This window comes from Alexandromys fortis, unplaced genomic scaffold, assembly GCF_014885135.2.
Source record: "Alexandromys fortis isolate MF-2015 unplaced genomic scaffold, M_Fortis_MF-2015_v1.1 scaffold_31, whole genome shotgun sequence".
NCBI lineage: Eukaryota > Metazoa > Chordata > Mammalia > Rodentia > Cricetidae > Alexandromys > Alexandromys fortis.
In genome coordinates, this window is record NW_026067974.1 from 11435554 (window position 1) to 11454292 (window position 18739).

The following is an 18739-nucleotide window of genomic DNA, read 5'->3' on the forward strand; positions in this document are numbered from 1 at the left end:
CCGGTTACCTCCTCCCTCCCAGTGGTAACCCGGAGGCGTGGCCCACGACATCAGGTGGGTAACCTGCCATCTCAGGTGTCTTTCTAATCTTGCAGTGGAATTTTTCCAATGTACACTCACCCAAAAAAGGTCAGATTAAAGTCCACAGTTAAGACTATCTTGTGTAGTACAGATTTTCTTTTTAAAAACTAAACATTAATCAAGTGCGCGTGCGTGAGCGCGCGCATGCGGTCTCTCTCTCTCTCTCTCTCTCTCTCTCTCTCTCTCTCTCTCTCTCTCTCCAGATAAACTCTCTACAGCCAGAGTAAGAAAGACATATAAGGAAGGGTAGAGCCAGAACAAACCAGAATCTCAGGTCCTAGAAGAAACTGCTCCTGTGCAGGAGGAAATAGAGAGAGCACAGAATATCTGATTCCTTTGTGGCTCTTGCTGTTTGATGGAAAGTAATTTCAAAGGAATCGCTCTTCAGAACAAACCCTCAATTACAGTTGTAATTAATTAATGAATGACTGGCCTTCCGCTTCCAGGATGTCTTTCATCCCAGCACACCTCAAACAAAACCAAACAACCCAGCCTGTCCCTAGAATGTCCCTGGGCTCCAAGGAGAAATACAGCTTTGCTTTGCTAATTGCTCAGCACTCCTTTCTCTCTCTCTCTCTCTCTCTCTCTCTCTCTCTCTCTCTCTCTCTCTCCTTGAATCTGCAGACCATTGGCTTGTATGTGACCTACAGCCTACAGCACAAACTGTGGAAACAGGAAGCCTGCCATGATTGTTTGATGAGATGGATGAATCTTTCTGCCAAGGTAAAGGTTGGGAATGAAAAGGATATAGTTTGGAGCACAGGCTGTGTGCTGCCCTTATTGGTGACCTGATTTAAAGAAGACTGAGAAACAAAATGTCAGGGTCTCTGGAGATGGTTCAGTGGGTTAAGGGCCCTTCCTGTGCCAGCATGAGGACAAGAGTTCAAATCCCCAGAACCTATGTGAGAAGCCAGGTGGGATATTGCTGTTGTAACCTCGCCATTGTTGGAGTGGGAAGAGAGACAAAAAGATCTCTGGGGCTTGGTGGCCACCAGTCCATTTTGAGGTTCAGCAGAGACTGTCTCAGTGGAATAAGGTGGAGTGACAGAGGAAGACGCCCAGTGTCCTTCACTGTATTTTGGTGTGTTCAACCTCTCGCCACACAGGCAATCATGTACCATATGCCACACATACACACAAAACAAAAAATAAAGTATCAGTTATCAGAAGAGACTTTAGTGTTACTATGCAATGCTACTAATTGCACAGATAAGGGGAAATGAGCCCAAAGGGGGCGTGGGGAGGATGAACTTGGAGTTAGTGAAGCTACAGCAGGATTCTCCCTGCCACAGAGCGCTGTTGTCAGGCATGAAGAGGTCCTGTGCAGGTCTTCTCCCATAATGGTAGTGGGCCTGCTCAGCCTCACAGACCTTGTTGATCCTTATTGTTAGGAATTTTTCCTAACACGAGCTCTCTGCCGACTCAAAATCCCAATCAATCCAAATCAAAACAAGCCAAATTAAAAAATATACAGGTTTAATAGGATTCCTGTGATGTCGGGTGGCCCTGAGGGGGAACCAGGAGGCCATGAACGCGACCACCAGGAGGAAGGAAAAGAGACCATGTGTTCATCTTTTGGGAGTTCACTTAAATACCCAGGGAGGGGTCAGGACCTGGCATGCTGGGATTTGGAGTCCAGACCAATACAACTCTCAGGCCTGGGGGCTGGGGGCTATGCTCCCAACTTAACATTTATAACAGCAATTGATTGTTTCCAGGGAAAGGTTATAATTTGTTATTATTTTTTCTCTCTCTCTCTCTCTCTCTCTCTCTCTCTCTCTCTCTCTCTCTCTCTCTCTGTGTGTGTGTGTGTAGGGTGTGTGTGTACTGAATATGGAACCCAGGACCAGTGGTAGACAAATGCTTTACTACTGACCTCTATTTCCCAGTGCAATGCCCAGGTCTAACACACTTTGTAGACAAAGGATCAGGTGTTTGTAGAGGTGAGTGACTCAGAGTTATATGCAGGTTCAGTGTAATTGACTGCATGACTTTGGCTTTTCCTTGGAAAGGTGGGTTCAAGGGTTACTTCCTTCCTTCATCATTTTCTGAATTCTCTGGACTGAATTTGATGCTCTGCTGGGAGGGAATGACCTCCTCTAGATCCAAGGTCTTCCAGGAGAATGGGCCACTCGGTATCCCTGCTCTTCTACAGATGTTGGAAGCACCCACAGGATCCAGCTGTTTCCTGTGGTAAGTGAAGTTCATTCTTAACTCTTTCCGAACTTGAAGCCGGGTCTCATGTAGCTAAAGCTGGCCTTAAATTTTCTATGTAGCTGAGGAGAGCCTTGAACTTGTACTTCTGAGTCTCCTGTTTCCACCTCTTGAGTGCTGGCGCTATAGTCATGGGACCTGCTACTCTCTTTATACGGATGGTACTGGGAATCACTCTCAGAGCTTCTTAGACAGTAGACAAACACTGCGCCAGCCACGCTGGTCCCAGCCCTCTCACTATTGACTTCACTGCTTAACACACTGGTTACATGTCTCTGAGAATGCAGTCTTCTAGAAAGTAGGATTAGGTCTTCTGCCTTCTAAGTACCCAGTCTGGTTGGAGCACTGAAACAATGAAGGGTTTCGTAAATGGTGCCTTTTCATAAGTTCAGTACTGAGGTTTTCTAGAGTAAGAATTTTAGCTCAGGCCCTCCCATGCCGTTATTTCCCATCCCTTTGGTGTTAAGCCACAGAACCTGAGTACCTGAGTTTCAATTATAAGTAAAACCATTGAAACACATCAGCTCTGTTCCTTCTGCCCTGCATCAAAAACGGAGCCAAGAATGTTCACTGCATTTTCCTTATTTGACCATAGAAATACTGGAAAGCTGAAATTGTGACTAAAGAAAGCTCGATGGTTCCTAGAAGGAGATCTTGGGACCACGTAGGTCTCCAATGAGAAGAAAGAACCAAGGCAATGCTTTTGCTTCCAATGTCCCCTTCAAAACACACACTGGAATTTGATCTGTACTGTGAAGTAGGGGGAGGCGGGACCAGGCAAGCCATCTCAGAGATGGTTAGATAGTGACCACTCTGCCTTCATGGATGGATTAATCTCTACATATTAATGGGTTGGTTGGTTAGCAGGTTCTCTTAAGAGTGAATTTGTTGTAAAATGCAGCCTGCCTCTGCTGTCTCTGTCTCTGGCTCCCCTCATCACATGATAACCCATTCTGCATCAGGACTCTGCAGGCAAAGAGACCCTCACCAAATGTGGACTCTCAGCCTTGAACTTCACAGCCTTGAGAATTGTAAGAAATGACCCTCTCAGCTATTCTGTATATAGAAAAAAGACTAAGAGAGATACAGAGAGACAATTAAAATAGAGGAAGTGGTTTTGTTTGAACTTGAAAGGTCCCTGGAAGGCTCAAGGGCTGACTATTCCCAACTGGGGGTGCTGCTCTGGATGGCTGGGAGACCTTCAGGAGGAGGGGAAAGCTGGTGGAAGGCCATTGCTGTGAGAAAGCATTAGAGAGGTAACCTCGCCCCCAGTTTGGCCACTCCTCCACTTGATCTACCGTGGAGTCTGTGCCATAAGCTCCCAACACCATGACTCCTATTACACCTTTCTCACCTTGATGGACTGGATTGTCTGATACCATGAGCCAAAAAAGATCTTTCTTTTCACATGTTGGTTTTGTGACGTACTCGGTCGTGAACTCCAGAGATTGTGTGCTCTGGTGGACACAGAAAGTTCTTGATCACTGGCTTTGACTCAGGTTTGTGGTTACATATGGGTTTTGTTGACGTGGAGCCAGCCTCAGGAAGGAGAAATAAAAGGAGAACAACCCTGCCTCCAGTGAGTACAAGGTCCAGGCTGCACCCCGAAATTCTTTCACAAGAATCTACGTGGAATTGATCCCATCCTCAATAGTTCCAGGCGTGTCTGAGAAGTCATGACTTACTAACCCATATATCTGGCTCCTGTCTCATTTTACATCAGTATGTGTGGGTTTTGATTTATAAGAATTAACCTTGAACAAAACAAAAAAAATTTTTTTTGTATTGCGTAGCCGGAACAGGGTGGGGAAACATGATGGCGTAATTTGAAAGGCCTGAGGAGAGGCAGGCAGTCTTTTGTCATTTACCATGCAGCGAATTTCCTTATAACTTCCACAGAGAACCTATTGGGTCTGAAAAGAAACGATGGCTTTGGCGTTGGGTGTGTAAAAGTGCTATGTGCCCAATACGAAAATTCAGTTACTGTATGAAAGTACAAGACAGAAGATTGGAAGCACTCCAATTTCACTACACAGAGGCAACTCTTGGTAAATCCTGACCAACCCCTTTCAGACACCCTCTAGCTGTGTCATCTGGAAGACATGGATGACTAGAATAATTTTGGGAAAAATGACATATAATAATCCAGAATGAACTTCTTCCTGCCTTTCCAGCAGGTGTCCATTATTTTTTCATTTTGTTCAGGGGACAAACCTGCACCTGCAATATGACTTCAAGGTCTTCTGTGTAGTTCTAGTTGTTCGTGACTTTACCACCTCGGCGTGACTTTGTTTTGTCTTTCTGATGGACTAAGACACCGTCACGTAGAGGCACAGAGTGTTTTGTTGGAGAGGCTAGGTGGTGAGGGAATGGGAGGGGTTGCATGTGGGCATCTCAGAAGCCAGCAGGGAGCTGCCCTGACCCAGAGCACAGCTTGTCTGTGCCTCTTAAAGACAATCATTCCACCATCGAAACATTTCAGGATACTCTTCTCCTTTTAGTGGCAGAATGGCCACAGTAATCATCAAACATATTTTTTACTGTGTGTGATATTTAAGGACAAATGGCAATAGAACTCCAGACAAAATTCCTATGCCATTATCCTATGCTTGAAAGGGCTACATTAAAAAAAAAAAAAGGTACAGGTAAGCCTAGTAACCATGGTGATGGTGATAACAGACTAGACATTGCGATTCTTAAACTAGGGCCAAGTGAAACTGATCCCCATCGACTTCTGTTTGTCTAGTAGAAGGAGACAATAGGAGCAGTGAAGCATTCAGGATGCTATGTCAGACTGGGGCGGACAGCGTTGGGTCAGAGTTGCTTCCGAATTGTTTCGGTGCGTAGTGGTGAGTGGACGAGAACAAACAAACAAAAACAAAAGAAAAATTCCCCAACCGTGCATGAGCAAAAGGGTTTTAAGAGCACAGAAGGAAGTTTTATAAAGCGGTAAACTGTCAGTGCTGGGAACTAGCCTTACTTTGATTTTTACATATGTATGCGTGTATATATGCGTATTTGCATGTGTGTGCATATGAAGACCAAAGGTTGACATCAGATACATTTTCTGACCACTTTCCCTCTTATATATTGAGGCAGAATCTTCAGTTAATCCCCAGATCTCTGATGTGGCTTCTCTACCTAGCCAGCTTGCCCCAGAGAACTCCTGTCTTTGCCTTTTGAGTGTTGGGATCACAGTCAGGTTTGTCACGCCCTCTTGCCATTTACATGGATGCTGGGGATTGAACTTAGGTCCTCGTGCTTGTGTGGAAAGGGCTTCACCCAGTGAACCATCCCCCAGCCCCTCAATTTTATCTTCAAAAGCAAGAAATAACTTGAAACTTACTTATAGGATATTGATACTCATAGATTACGGAGTGGGCAGGGCCTTACAAGTAACCACCTGTTGTAATACAAGCAGCGGGGCTGCGTCCCTGGCACCCGGCCGCCTGCATGGCTTATGCCCCGAAATAATTACATGGAAACTGTATCCTTTTAAACACTGCTTGGCCCATTAGTTCCAGCCTCTTATTGGCTAACTCTTACATATTGATCTAACCCATTTCTAATAATCTCTGTAGCCCATGAGGAGGCTTACCAGGAAGATCTTAACCTGCATCTGTCTGGAGTGGGAGAATCATGGCGACTCCCTGACTCAGCTTTTTTTTCCCCCAGCATTCTGTTCTGTCTACTCCGCCTACCTAATTTTCTGTTCTATTAGGGCCAAGCAGTTTTCTTTATTACTTAACCAATGAAACAACAGAGAGAAAGATGACCCTTCTCCATCAACCACCAACAAATAGCATCTAGGCACTTAAGAGGAACAATAAGAATCTGGGAGCGGTAAAGACACCAGAATCCAGGAAGAGAACGTAAACCTTAATGCAGTGGGATGGTACGTGCAACATCCAGACCAGAAGCATTGTGTTCCAGGCAATCTGGACACATGAAAACATGACTGAAAGGCATGTCTGCTGCACATGCCACACGGCAAACCGCTGCCTGGTTATCCCACCGCTTAGCAAGGCACTGTCTGACTCATCTTTAATTCCCCAATATCTCCAGCCTGTGGCAGGAAGGGTTGCTGAGGCTGCCGCTGAGAAGGAGCTCAAGCAGTGCTAGAGAGTGTGAAGAAGTCTTTGTGAGACGAAATGAGCAGAAAAGGAGGCCGATTGTGGGCAGGCGCGGTTACAAGGGAACACGCTGCCCTATGACCTGCTGACAGTTGGTCTGAGACTGAGATCCACTTGGGAAGGAGTGGGAAGCTCTCTTCAGTGTCCAGAAAGAATAGCTGGAAACTCAAATTCAGCGGAATCTCTCCAAATTTTGGATTAGTTTAAAAAAGCATCAGACCCTTGTGATTCTGTAAGCTGGCAAATAGCTCGAGTAGTCTTAGTAGATTTAGGTTTGGCTTTTCTGGCGAGCATACCTCACTGAGAGTGTTGTGTATTTCCTGTTGTTCACAGGGGAACAAAACGCCCATGTCACTTGCATATGATACATGTGAAACTGTATGCGATTTTTTTTTCTTCCCTTATTTTTATTCTCCTCCCCCACTTCACCTCAGAGGTGCTGGAGTGTTCACTGACATCTGCCTTTTGTTTCTATTTATTAAACAGGATCTAACTGTGTCCTTGAACCCAGAGGTCCTCCTTCCACAACCTCCCAGGGGCTGGGATCACAGCATGGTCCACCGTGACTTTGATTCTCCAAAGGAAAAGATGCCACGAAGAAGTTAGAATCCATCCATGCAAAGCTTTTAGAGTTCTCTCCCCGACATTGTCCTTTAGTTACCAACTGACTTTGTCACCATCTTCTGGGCAATATATTTGTCACTCTATACCTGGGTCTACGCCAAGGAGGAGTGGCCTGGCCTACCAGATGTAACTGTGCGTCCTTTGTCCTTTTCACCCCATAAAAGAAGGTCTATACCATCCTGCTGACACCGAACCTTTCAGAGAAGACAGCAGAAGTTGCAGCCGTGTAAGTTTTTGGAGAGGAGTGGCCAGACGCCATGCCATAAGCCTGGCTTTAGAAACGCAGAGTCCCTTTGCACCACTTTGACATGGCGCCAGGCCTGCTGAGGTGATTGTGTTCATTGCAGGTGAAGTAAGACCGGCAGATGCCCACCAGTGGGTGGGGTGTGCCATCGCAAGACCAGAGTGGTTTCAATCCTCTCTTTTCTCCTTAATCCAGCAGGCATGGCAGCTAATCACACAAATCTTGTCTACAAAGGCTGCTGTCAGGAATAATCCCTGAGCTAGCCAGCACGTTAGCGTCGACGCTCCTTGGGTATTACTTTCCTTTTCTGTTGCCACATCCTCATGTGACGTCCTGAGTATCCCTGGTGTTGGTTGGCTGGGGCATTACCTCATGAAATCTGCCTAAACTCTTGTTCTTGTAGGTTTTACCTTTAGCCCAGAGGTACTTGTGGTATCAGGGCCAGTGCGACCTGGGGAGAGTCCCTGCTTTACTCTTTGTACCGGAGTCCATCCCTACTTGACACTTTGGGACCAGACATTTATCTGGTCGACTCTTTAAAACTTTGCTTCTAAAAAAGGGGAGGGGGCGAGGCTTCATTACTTTATTCATTCATTCATTCATTCATTCATTCATTCATTCCGCAAATGTCACCCAGACACCTGTGCTGAGTTACTGGAGCAGAGAGAACAGAGAAGAAGGCAGAGCTGGACGAAACCAGGGATGCCTCAAGATGCTGTTTTGGCGTACTGCCTACTGCGGCCCCTGTATTCATAGGAAGTACCTAAAGAACAAAAGACACCTATGAGGGGTGATCCCAGGCTCTTCCGGCTCTGTGGTGTGTTTTGTTCTTCAGCGTCAGTGTCATGGGAAATCACAGGAAGCTCTCAGGAAGCAGTGCTGAGCTGTGGCCACATGGCTAGCTCCTGTGCCATGTGGAAAGGGACCGAGAGCAGGAAGAAGCATGTGGGGACAGTAAGAAGGGCACTTGGTGACTGACCTGTGACCTTTGGCAGCAGAATGATTTAGTGAAATAGGCAGAGATGGTAGACTGGAATCCTTAACATCAACCACGTTCCTGCTATGACAAAGAAGACGTTAAAATAAAATTCAGCTTGCCAGAACATTCTGTGTGTTATCTTGTATTACAACAACTAGGTATTAGGACAGGGTGGCGCATAATAAACCTGTCTTACAGCCTTTCCTTGGGAACTTGGGTCTTCCATACATCTTTCGAGCAAGTGACAGCCATTCAGACATGCTTTTGTTAGCTCATTACTTTCCCTATAGTCTCTCGTCTTTGTCATCCCTAAATGGTCTTGACCTTTTCTTTTCTTTCTCCCACAGAATTATGATAGGTCAGGGATAAAAGCCAAAAGTGGTCACAAGAGAGACTCAGATCAGCAATTCAGACCTTTGCTTTTGCCCCAAGATTACAAAGTCTGTTAGAGAATCAATTATTTTGAAATATATATTGTGACCTAAAAGAAAGAGACTGTTTTTGCACAGTGCTTGGAAGTGCACAGCCTGGAGTCACAGAGTCCTAGAATTGAATCTTAGCTCCGCCACTGTCCCAACGACTCCCAGGAGTTATGAGCCTCTACTGCCTCCTGCTCTTTGTCTGTAAAATGAGTAGTTGTTGGAAAAAGCACACAGAGAGCACTTAACCTTTTGACACACCATAAAGGCTCCATAAATGTTAATTGTTATTGTTGTTGCCATAACAAGGTGCCCTCTGAAGGTTATGGAATATGTTTACACCTGCAAACTATTAGTTACAATATGTCCTTAAACATGTTTTATCCTTGTATTGGCTGTGTTCCCCGAGGCTTGAAGGACTGCACGGAAACTTGATTGGCCAGAGGATTTAAACACACATATCTTCATCACCGTATATATAGTATCCAGTTTAGGTGTTGGTTTTGAGAGATAACAATGGGGTCTCAGTTCCCCTTCACTTCCTTTCCATTCCGTTCCATTCTGTTCCCTTCCCTTCTTTTCCCATCCCTTCCCTTCCTAACCCTCCCCTCTCTGTGCTTCTCCCCTCCTTTCATCTACTCTCTTCCTCCTCCCCTTCCCCTCATTTGGGTTATGATTAGCAAGTGTAAGTGCAGTAGGCAGAATATGACCCACTCCCAGATGTCCACATCCTAGCACCCAGATCCTGCCAACAGGCTGTGTTACGTGGCAAAGGGTAATCGGAGTTGTAGCTAGAATTCAAGTTCTTAATCAACCGGCCTCAGAGTCAGGAGATCGTCTTCAGTCATCTAGGAAGGTCCCATGTCATCTCTGATGCCGAAGGGAGAAAGAATTGCCACTCGGTGTTGGAGAAGGAGAAGAGAGAAAGGTGGTGTTCAGAGTGATGCGCTCTTCCACCTTGACATCAGAAGGAGATCACAAGCCAAGGACAGCTCCCAGCAACTAGGAGGTGGAAAAGGTAAGGGACCCAGTTCTCATTGGGGTCCTTCAAGATAGAACCTAGCTCTGCTGATTTCTTGGTCTTAGAGCCTGGAGGCCCATGCTGGGCTCAAAACAGACAGCTGTAAGATAAAAAGTCAGTGTGGGTTTGAATCACTAAGTCCGTGGTAACTTGTGTGCGTGTGTGTGTGCACGTGTGTCTACATGCATATAAAAGGAACCCCAGTGATTATTTTTTCGAGAAGTCAACTAAAGTGTTTAGAATTTTCTGTTTTATTAAAATAAAAGTTTCAATACATGTGTCTAGTATGAATCTTTATTGATGTAATAGCATAGATGCTCATAGCGGCTTTACTTTCCGAATCCAGAGTTACCCAAATTATAGGCATTTAAAAAATTAGAACATGCACTTCTATAAGATATCACACAGATGCCGGGCGGTGGTGGCACACGCCTTTAATCCCAGCACTTGGGAGGCAGAGGCAGGCGGATCTCTGTGAGTTCGAGACCAGCCTGGTCTACAAGAGCTAGTTCCAGGACAGGCTCCAAAACCACAGAGAAATCTTGTCTCGAAAAAGAAAAAAAAAAAAAAAAAAAAAAAAAAAAAAAAGATATCACACAGATGTGGAATTTCCATTTATATTTAATTCATCCTTATAGGAAAGGTTGGAATTACGCAGAGTCGTAGCTGTTTCTGAATATCCTGGACAGCCCAGGCACCGCAATTAGGACTTGAGTGAATATGTTATCTTTTCGTTATGACTAAAGCCCATTCTCTCCCAGTCTCATCCTTGGTTCACAGCTCTCAAAATCCTTTATGGACCTTCCTCTCAGACAGGGCCATCTGGGCCCTGCGTTTCTTCATCACTAATTGCTGTTTACTACACAGGCTTAACATTAATATGAAGAGATGGTGCTGTAGTTGGAACAATGGCCATCGTGTCTGTGACCTAGAGCTGCTGTCCTGACTGGGTGAGCCCCAGATGACTTCTCGGCTTTCCTTACTCAGTGGCCGTAGGGCATGCAATTTTGTGTTTCCTCATTGCTGTCACCTGTCCCTGTCATCCAATTTGTATCTTTTTTTTTTATGGAACGCTTCACGAATTTGCGTGTCATCCTTGCGCAGGGGCCATGCTAATCTTCTCTGTATCGTTCCAATTATAGTATATGTGCTGCCGAAGCGAGCACAATTAGATCCCGGGCCTGTCCATCCTATTACTCCGTGTCCTGTTAATTGTGATATAAGACTGAACCGGCAAGTCCTCTACAGATCCGAAAAGCCACATCGCTGGGGAAACCACGAGTTGTGTGTTGGAAACATGGATGTCTGGAAGCTACTCTTTTAACCCTGCACTTGTCATGAAGGAGCTTGGAGATGAATCTTCTCTTTTCTTCTTGTTTTTCCAACGAAGAGATCTCAGCTTTGTAGCTAGGAGAGGAGAGAGCCAGTATTCAAGCAATAAACTGCCTGAGTCCAACAACCCGACTTCTACATTGGGAACGAGGTGGGATGCATGCTGTCTAGTGCAGGCTTCTGGTCTCCAGCGCATAGCCCTTTGTTCGGTTTACAGTAGCCTGTATCTGCTCTCAGGCTGGTGAGTTCAGCGTACTATCTGTGTTAGTGTCCAAGAACCAAAGGCATCCCCAGAAGCCAACTCACAATAATGCCTTTTGAATGTCACGTGAGCCAGAATGCCAGATCAATACCACTTGGAGGCAAAGTATCTGCGCCTAATAGTTTTCACCTGAAGTTCGGAGTACCTTTTTTTTTTTTTTTAAATCACAACTGAGAATAGATTAATTAATTAATTGGCAAAGATGGAGCCATAAGAGAGATCCCAGATCTTAAGGCACGAGGTCTAAAGTGCTGCGCCAACTCTTAAGTTTCAGTGTTCTTTCTTCTGCCTTATTCTTTCCTGGAATGAACCACATGCTGACACGTGTGGAGGGCTCACTTTCTTAGATTTTAATGGAAAACATTTCTGAAACCTTCCTGCCTTTGATTAATTGACAAATATTACAGTAGCTTGAATAATCATTTGATGCCGTGACCTCCACACTTTGGGATTGGCCTGACTAGGACAAGGGGGGAATGAAGAAAGACACACATATGGAAGGCTGGGATCAGGTGGGTTGCTCGCTCTGATGGAGGGACACACTGAGCACATTTGATATATACAGCTGAACGGGAGGAGGGTCAGCTAATCTCCGTAGGGTGGGGTGGGGTCTTTGTAGGGGAACATCAAGGAGGAGGAAGCTAGCTGATACTTTTTGCACAAACTGTGAACATCCTTTTCTGGACCAAGGACTTGTCATTCCCGTGGGTCTGAGACACTGGGGTCCTTGACATGGCTGTGCTCCTGTCAGCAATACACATTCACCCAGGACTTCATCAATTCCCACAACTAGGCATATGGAGTATAGAAGATGTGAGTTGGCTTAAATCTTGGTTTTACAATGCCCTAGTAACAAGACATGGAGACGTTGACTTCTCTAAGTCCTGATTCAGCTGTTAGTTGTGCAAATACTGATAGCATTGCAGGGTAATCATGGGAATTTAGTGAGAAAATACATGCAAAGTACTTAGAACAATGTCAAGTTATAATTGCCCCACTCTTTCTATTTTTGGCTTTAAGAGGCACCGTGGCTTTTGCACACAGGTAATGATTTTAGTTATAGGTTAGTTGTTCTTTGTTAACTCTGAAGTTTTTGCAGAATTTTTTCTACTAATTTCCCCCTAACCATATAACCTGGTTTTGGGGAACACTGAGACCATGAAGAACAAGGACACTAGGTACTGTGCTAGGGGAAGAGTTCATATGACAGACTCATATGAACTGCCCTTCTGTTTCCCGCTTCTACAACTCTGATCTTGTAAGTACAAGGTTGACTACATGCTTGTCTCCCTCTTTTCTCTGACCAAGGGACATCTTCTTACTGTTGATTGATAGGAAATATGAGGGCTAGTTATTACAGACATAGGCCTTTCTAATTGAATTCCACGCATTCTGGAAGAGTTGGACCTATGCTCCATTTTACTATGGGCCACTCCATGGTTCCACTTTCTCTTGAAAGGAGGTGGTTGGGATGACTTTGGACAGCTGTTCTATTGTTCATTTGCTTAAGTGAGATAACTTGTTAGTATTAGTGTGATTGTTTTACCAATTGAATGTAAGTTCCTCAAAACATCATAAGGGCAGCTTACCCACAAAGTTATGGGGTGCCTATGATGCTCTAAGTGTTTTGCATGCACTAATTAATGTCATCATCTCAACACTATGAAGTACATGCCATTACTAACCCCATTATACAGACCAGGAAGTGGCATGAGAGAAGTTAAATAGCTCCTGTGGGATCTCACAGCTGGGTAATCAGATCCAGCTTGGTCTAGGTTCAAGTATTTGGTCTCTGTTTCCTTGTCGTTTGGTGTTTGAGGCAATGTCCCCCTGTGTAGACCAGGATGGTCTTGAATTTAGAGATCTGCCTGCCTTGGCCTCCTGAGTGCTGGAATCAAAGGCTTGTGCCACCATGACTGGCTAATATTTTTCTTAATCAGTTCACAATTTTGCTTCTTGACCAGACATGCCCAAGTTCTCTACTAGCTTTTGCTAATGCCCCACTTCTGGATTTTTTTTTCTAGAGCACTTGTTCTGGATCTTCATCTTAGTCTCTTTTGCTTCTTCAGGTTACAGATTCCTCTAGGATAGGCTATAGTTGTATTTGCCTTCCACCGTGAGACTTCCCTCTTCAACCAAGATCATGCTGGAATGTAGGGCAGGTTTTTCTTGGGTGGTGACAGTAAAGGGGGAGGGCATAGTCATGTTGTTTTAGTGGGTCAGTGGAAACATAGGCCAATTGACAGTCCTCACTGATGTGCAGCTAGGAGTCTTGTACACTTACCTACTGTTGGGGTAGATAGTTCTCTATGACCAAGGACACACCTTCTGAGAAACTCCGTCTCTTCCCAAATTTTCTAGGTCAGTATGTTAAGTGGCTTCTCCAAAGGCCTTAGATACCAAATGTAGAATAACATTCTCCAGGGTGACTCCCAAGGCACCTGCTGGTCCCACTAGGCCACCATACAGAGCTATGATATCAGACTTTTGCTTCTGATTTAGAGGGAAGGTCCTCTTGACTTTTTTTTTTCTTCTAAGAAGGACACAGGGAGAGGAACCCCTGACCTGCTTTCACCCTAGAAATATCGGAACTCGCAACCTTAGAGAGTTTCTTCAGGCAATACCGGTATATCTGCCTCGGTTGCTTCATGGTGTCAGACAGAGAAGCAGGAGAAGGTTAGGGAGTGGAAAAGATGGAGAGGGAAAAGGAAAAGGAACGGACTCTGAGAAAGGACAATAAGGAAAACTTGTTCAGAAACTCTGCTTCTGTGACATCTTATTGAGATGGTTAGAAAATTGGCCTTTTCCATGTTATCCTTATATGCCTGGAAATGGTAACCTATAGCTTCAAGGCATTGCCTAAGCAAAACCCTCCACGCATGATGCTCAACCTGAAAGGATCTTTCCAATTAAAACAAGCCTTTCCAATGTTGCCAAACAGGGTTGCTCCCATTTGGCTGGGTGCGTGGGTAGTTCCCACGAAGCTGTGAATCCTGCATGAACACATTGACCAGGTATTTCTAGCCAGCCAAATAGGCGAAGGATTCATTTCCTATAAAAGACTCTTGATTACAGTGTTGAAACAACGCACACATTCTAGGCTTGCCTGTGATGATGCTAACCCAGGGCTCTGTGTTGTAGATGCTGATTGACTCAGCCTATGAATTCTTCCTAAAATTAGTATGTGAGTGAGTGTGTGTGTGTGTGACACACTTTCCTTTGTTTCTGGACTTTGTTCTCTTCATTCCCTCTTATTTGAAGAGGTCGTTTGCTTTTAAAATGCCTTTTTGTTATAAAAACTTTCTCTTTAAATAAAACGAGTACATAAGGATAAACATAGCCAAGAAATGGCTCATTTCTGCCCAGAGTAAGATACAGTTCTCCTTGTTTGCTACATGGGAATCATGGGAGTTCCTAGTAAGACGCTACAGTAGCTAGTTGCTAGAATCATCTAGAGAGCACCGATGTCATTTCTATTCTTTAAAAGATACTTGGAGGAGGGGTTTGAGGATGTTATTTCTGGCATCATGTCCTGTTTATAGATAAATGACTAGACACAGCTGGGTGAGTCACATCACAGCAACATGCGACTGTGATATTTTGTGAGAAAAACCAAGCAAGGACATTAGATTTGAAGAGTCTATGGTGAGCACTCAAGAATAAATGGAGAGAAGGCAAATGGTGCCTCTGGGACTGAACCCAGGGGTCGGTGTCTTAGAGTTGGTCCATGGTTGTTCCTTTAGATCCCCTGTTTGGGTTTTACTGCTGTCGGAGGCAGATGTGTTAGGATGTGAAGTAGAAGAAAGAGTTGGATTTCTCATTGACCAACTGTTTTTTCATCCAGTCCCTAGACTCTCTATCTGTGATATGAAAAAGGCAACTAGCTGCTAACAAAATACCTTCCTAATGTTAAAGGTCACCTAGCCCACGAGCTTGGATAAAGAGAATGGTTGGTGCTGATGACACGAGGCTCCTAAATGGTTTTGCATTAGAGGCAGCAAGTGTTGGGAACGGAACGCTGAAGAACTGAAATTGCATCAACGCTATGGTGTACTTCTGCTAGATGAGATTACATAATATATAATTCACCAAGGGAATTTAAAGTACTTAGAACTAAGTCTCCCCATTGTGTGGCATTGAGCGCTAACTTCTGTAACCTGTGGTTTCTTCGGGGGTTAAATGAGATTTTTATTAGTAGCTACTTTATGGTGGTTGTGTGATCATCACTTGAGTTCAAGCACTTGATAATGTGTTGACTATTATTGGTTAACCTTGGCTTAGAGTCAAGTAGACAGACATGTGGAAGAGGTCTGTGAGAGTGGTCATCTATCAGGCAAATGTCAGAGTCTAAAAGAGAGGGTTAAAAAAAAAAAAGGAAAAAGGGTGGGTGGAGATGCTCAGTGTGTACCGTTTGCATATATAGAGAGATCATGTGGAGATGATACATGCATGCTGTCTGCGTATGTGGAGAGATCACATGGTGATGATTGGTGTATGTTGTCTGCGTATGTAGAGATCACATGGAGATGTTCAGTGCATGTTGTCTGCATATGTGGAGAGATCACATGGAGATGATTAGTTCATGATGTCTGCACATATAGAAAGATCACAGTGGATCCTCATTACTGCACAATTATTGTGCTCACTTAAAAAGACGGGGAAAGGCATGCATGTGTGTGTGTGCATTCCTGCATATGCATGAGTGCATGGGAAGAGCAGTGGTAGATGTCAAGTCTTCTTTTATCTCTATCTATTTCAGTTTTTTAGAAGACCTGTCTCTCACTGGACCTGTAGCTCACCGATTGGCTAGGCCGGCTAGCCACAAGCTCCAGCGATCCTCCCGTCTTTGCCTTTCCAGAACTGGGATTACAGGTGCAGATAGCAGCACCTGGCTTTGTATGTTGGTTCCGTGGATCCCAACTCAGGTTCTCACACTGCTGACCTATTACTGAAGTATGTAAAAAACAGACAACAGGCACACAAAGAGTTCTTTACTCCCCCCACCTTGACTGTATATAGGATAATTATTTAATTTTCTCAAAAAATCTGGACTTTGTACTGCCTTTTTCCTGTCATAGGTCTACAAAATCCTGAAGATTTTTTTAAACACGCTTTTATACTAAGGAGACAACTAAAAATTATAGGCCTTTGAGGTGCCAGATTCTCTCTTTATTATGCAGGTCATAATATTTTATTTTTAGCATGGGTGGCATGGAGGGTATTTTGGTTGGAGTAGGAGAAAGATGTCTTTTTTTTTGGCATAAACAGAGAATGTCATTAACCCATCAGCTCAAGGTTAGTGATTCCTAAGCCCTGGGTTCGAATAGAATCAAATTCCCAGAGTAAGGTGAGTAGCTCTCTCTCACCTCTTGCCCAAAGGTTTTCCAGTTAGTGTTGATGGTGTATACCAGACAGGATCTACCTGGCCCAGCACTGAGTCAAACCAAAAGGAAAGCACCATGGATGGAAATGACACATGTCTAGGCTCTATCTTAGGGATTGCGAACTCATTTCTGCCTAGCACTACACACCATTTACAGAACCTGGTCACCATCATTAGCCCACTGAACCCTTCCATTGTATGCCAGGCAAGGCCAGTGTGGTTAAATCACTTTTACTCAAGGTCACACACAGACTGGGTGGAGAGTGCTCCTGGGTTTCTGAGCTCCAGTTCTTTACTCTTTCCAGATTTCCATCTTGCAGGCTGAGCTACTATGCAGGGAGATGCAGGCAGCAGCTACTCTGTGTATTTCACTGAAAAATTCACAGCAGAAGAGATCGTCCTGGGAGTTTTGCATTATGCCTGCTTTGTGTAAGCTGTTGCTTGTCTGGAGGAAGTACATGGCTGAACCTTGAGCTCAACAAGGCAAGCGTCTTTGGTGTGAGCGTCAACTGGTATCCGATACATACTCTTAAGAATTCAAATGCCTTGGGATAAAACCGGACTCTGATCATGGCGAACAATGAGGACTGATGAGAAGCCAAGGTCAATGGCAAGGGGTTTTGATCCTACTTCATGTTCAGGCTTGATGGGAGCCTAGCCAGTTTGGATGTTCACCTTCCTAGACATGAAAAGAGGGGGGAGGACCTTGGACTTTCCACAGGGCAGGGAACCATGACTGCTCTTTGGATAGGAGAGGGAGGGGGAGAGGAGTGGGGGGAGGGGGAGAAGAGAGGGGGGAGGGGGAGAAGAGTGGGGGGAGGGGGAGAAGAGTGGGGGAGGGGGAGGGAAATGGGAGGCTGGGAGGAGGCGGATACTTTTTTTTCTTATTCTCAATAAAATAAATAAAAAAGAAAAACAAAAACAAAAAAAAAAGAATTCAAATGCTTTATTAATATAATTGTGGGTATAATCACAGGAAATGTTCTCTTTTTTGTCGTCCTCCCCCCAGCACTGAACATTGTTAAAATATCCAAATCATGACTGGATAACTAAAGTCACAGAGAAAGAATTTAAAAATGAAACAATTTTAAATTGACAAAAGAAACTTGAGTCTAGGCTGTAGCTAAGGGCAAACACACACACCGATCATGCACAGAGGGGGTTCCATGTGGTCTTCACAACAGCCCTGTGAAGTAGGCACGGTTCTCATTGAGCAAACAAGGGAGTCAATTTGTCGAAGACTGAAGGCTGAATGCTCTGTGCAGGGTCACGATAGGAAATGGGTAGATTTAGGATGTCGGGTCTTTGGACTCAGCATTTTGTGTTTGCTTTAGATTTTTTTTCCTAAAACCTCTGAAAAGCTTCAATAATCTTTTTCAAAGAGTGTCTTCCCTACTCTGTGGTCATGTTCTATAAGTTGCGAGGCTGGCTGGTGTAGAACAGTGGCTGCCGGCGTTTGGAGCTTGCTTGCAAGCCGAGACTACTCACTAATGCTCTTTGGGGAAGTCTGTGGATGATACTTCCATCTTTCTCTGATAGACAGATTGAAGCAGGGATCTAAGCTACTTTGTCATTGTTACCCATCAGGCCTTATGTCTTGAGAAATCCAGCTCTAGTCCCCTTGTCAAGCAAGCGGCTCAAACTCCCATACCCTATGGGATAGAAAGAGAAATAGCCAACATTTAATGAAAGGACCCAGGCTATTGCTTCAAAACGACTCCACAGAGAGAGCTCTAGATTCATCCCATACAATCAGTCTTGATTCTTAAAGCTATTTGGAGAAGAGCCTTGTGGCTCCCACAGCTTCAGAGACTATGGGTATCTGCCATACGTGAAGGCATAGACCCGTAATCTCAAATATGCCAGAGGCCGAGGCAGAGAGATTGCACGTTTAAGTCCCACCTGGGATGAAACAAATAAGGGTGGGGGAAGAGCATAGAGCATGCAGGAAAGCCCCCAGTACCCCCAAAGTTACTTTTGGTGGAGGGGATATGTACTAGTACAGATACACAATGGTTGAGGTAGCAAAGGTCAGCAGGGTCCAGGC

At 44.7% G+C, this 18739-nt stretch overlaps 1 long non-coding RNA gene and 1 other non-coding gene across 4 annotated transcripts; one reads left to right on the forward strand and one right to left on the reverse strand.

Moving 5' to 3' along the window:
• Positions 1-3: 3 nt before the first annotated feature.
• LOC126510453 (uncharacterized) lies at positions 4-8388 on the forward strand. Of its 3 annotated transcripts, none has more exons than XR_007594402.1 (4): positions 4-54; positions 706-804; positions 6915-7278; positions 7934-8388. It is a non-coding gene; the product is annotated as an uncharacterized lncRNA (long non-coding RNA). The 3 variants fall into 3 exon arrangements; XR_007594401.1 differs by lacking the exon at positions 4-54 and adding an exon at positions 1897-2274 and having other exon boundaries at positions 111-804; XR_007594400.1 differs by lacking the exon at positions 4-54 and having other exon boundaries at positions 111-804.
• Positions 8389-10774: 2386 nt separating this feature from the next.
• LOC126510576 (U6 spliceosomal RNA) lies at positions 10775-10881 on the reverse strand. Its single transcript, XR_007594433.1, has one exon. It is a non-coding gene; the product is annotated as a U6 spliceosomal RNA (small nuclear RNA).
• Between the last annotated feature and the right edge of the window lie 7858 nt (positions 10882-18739).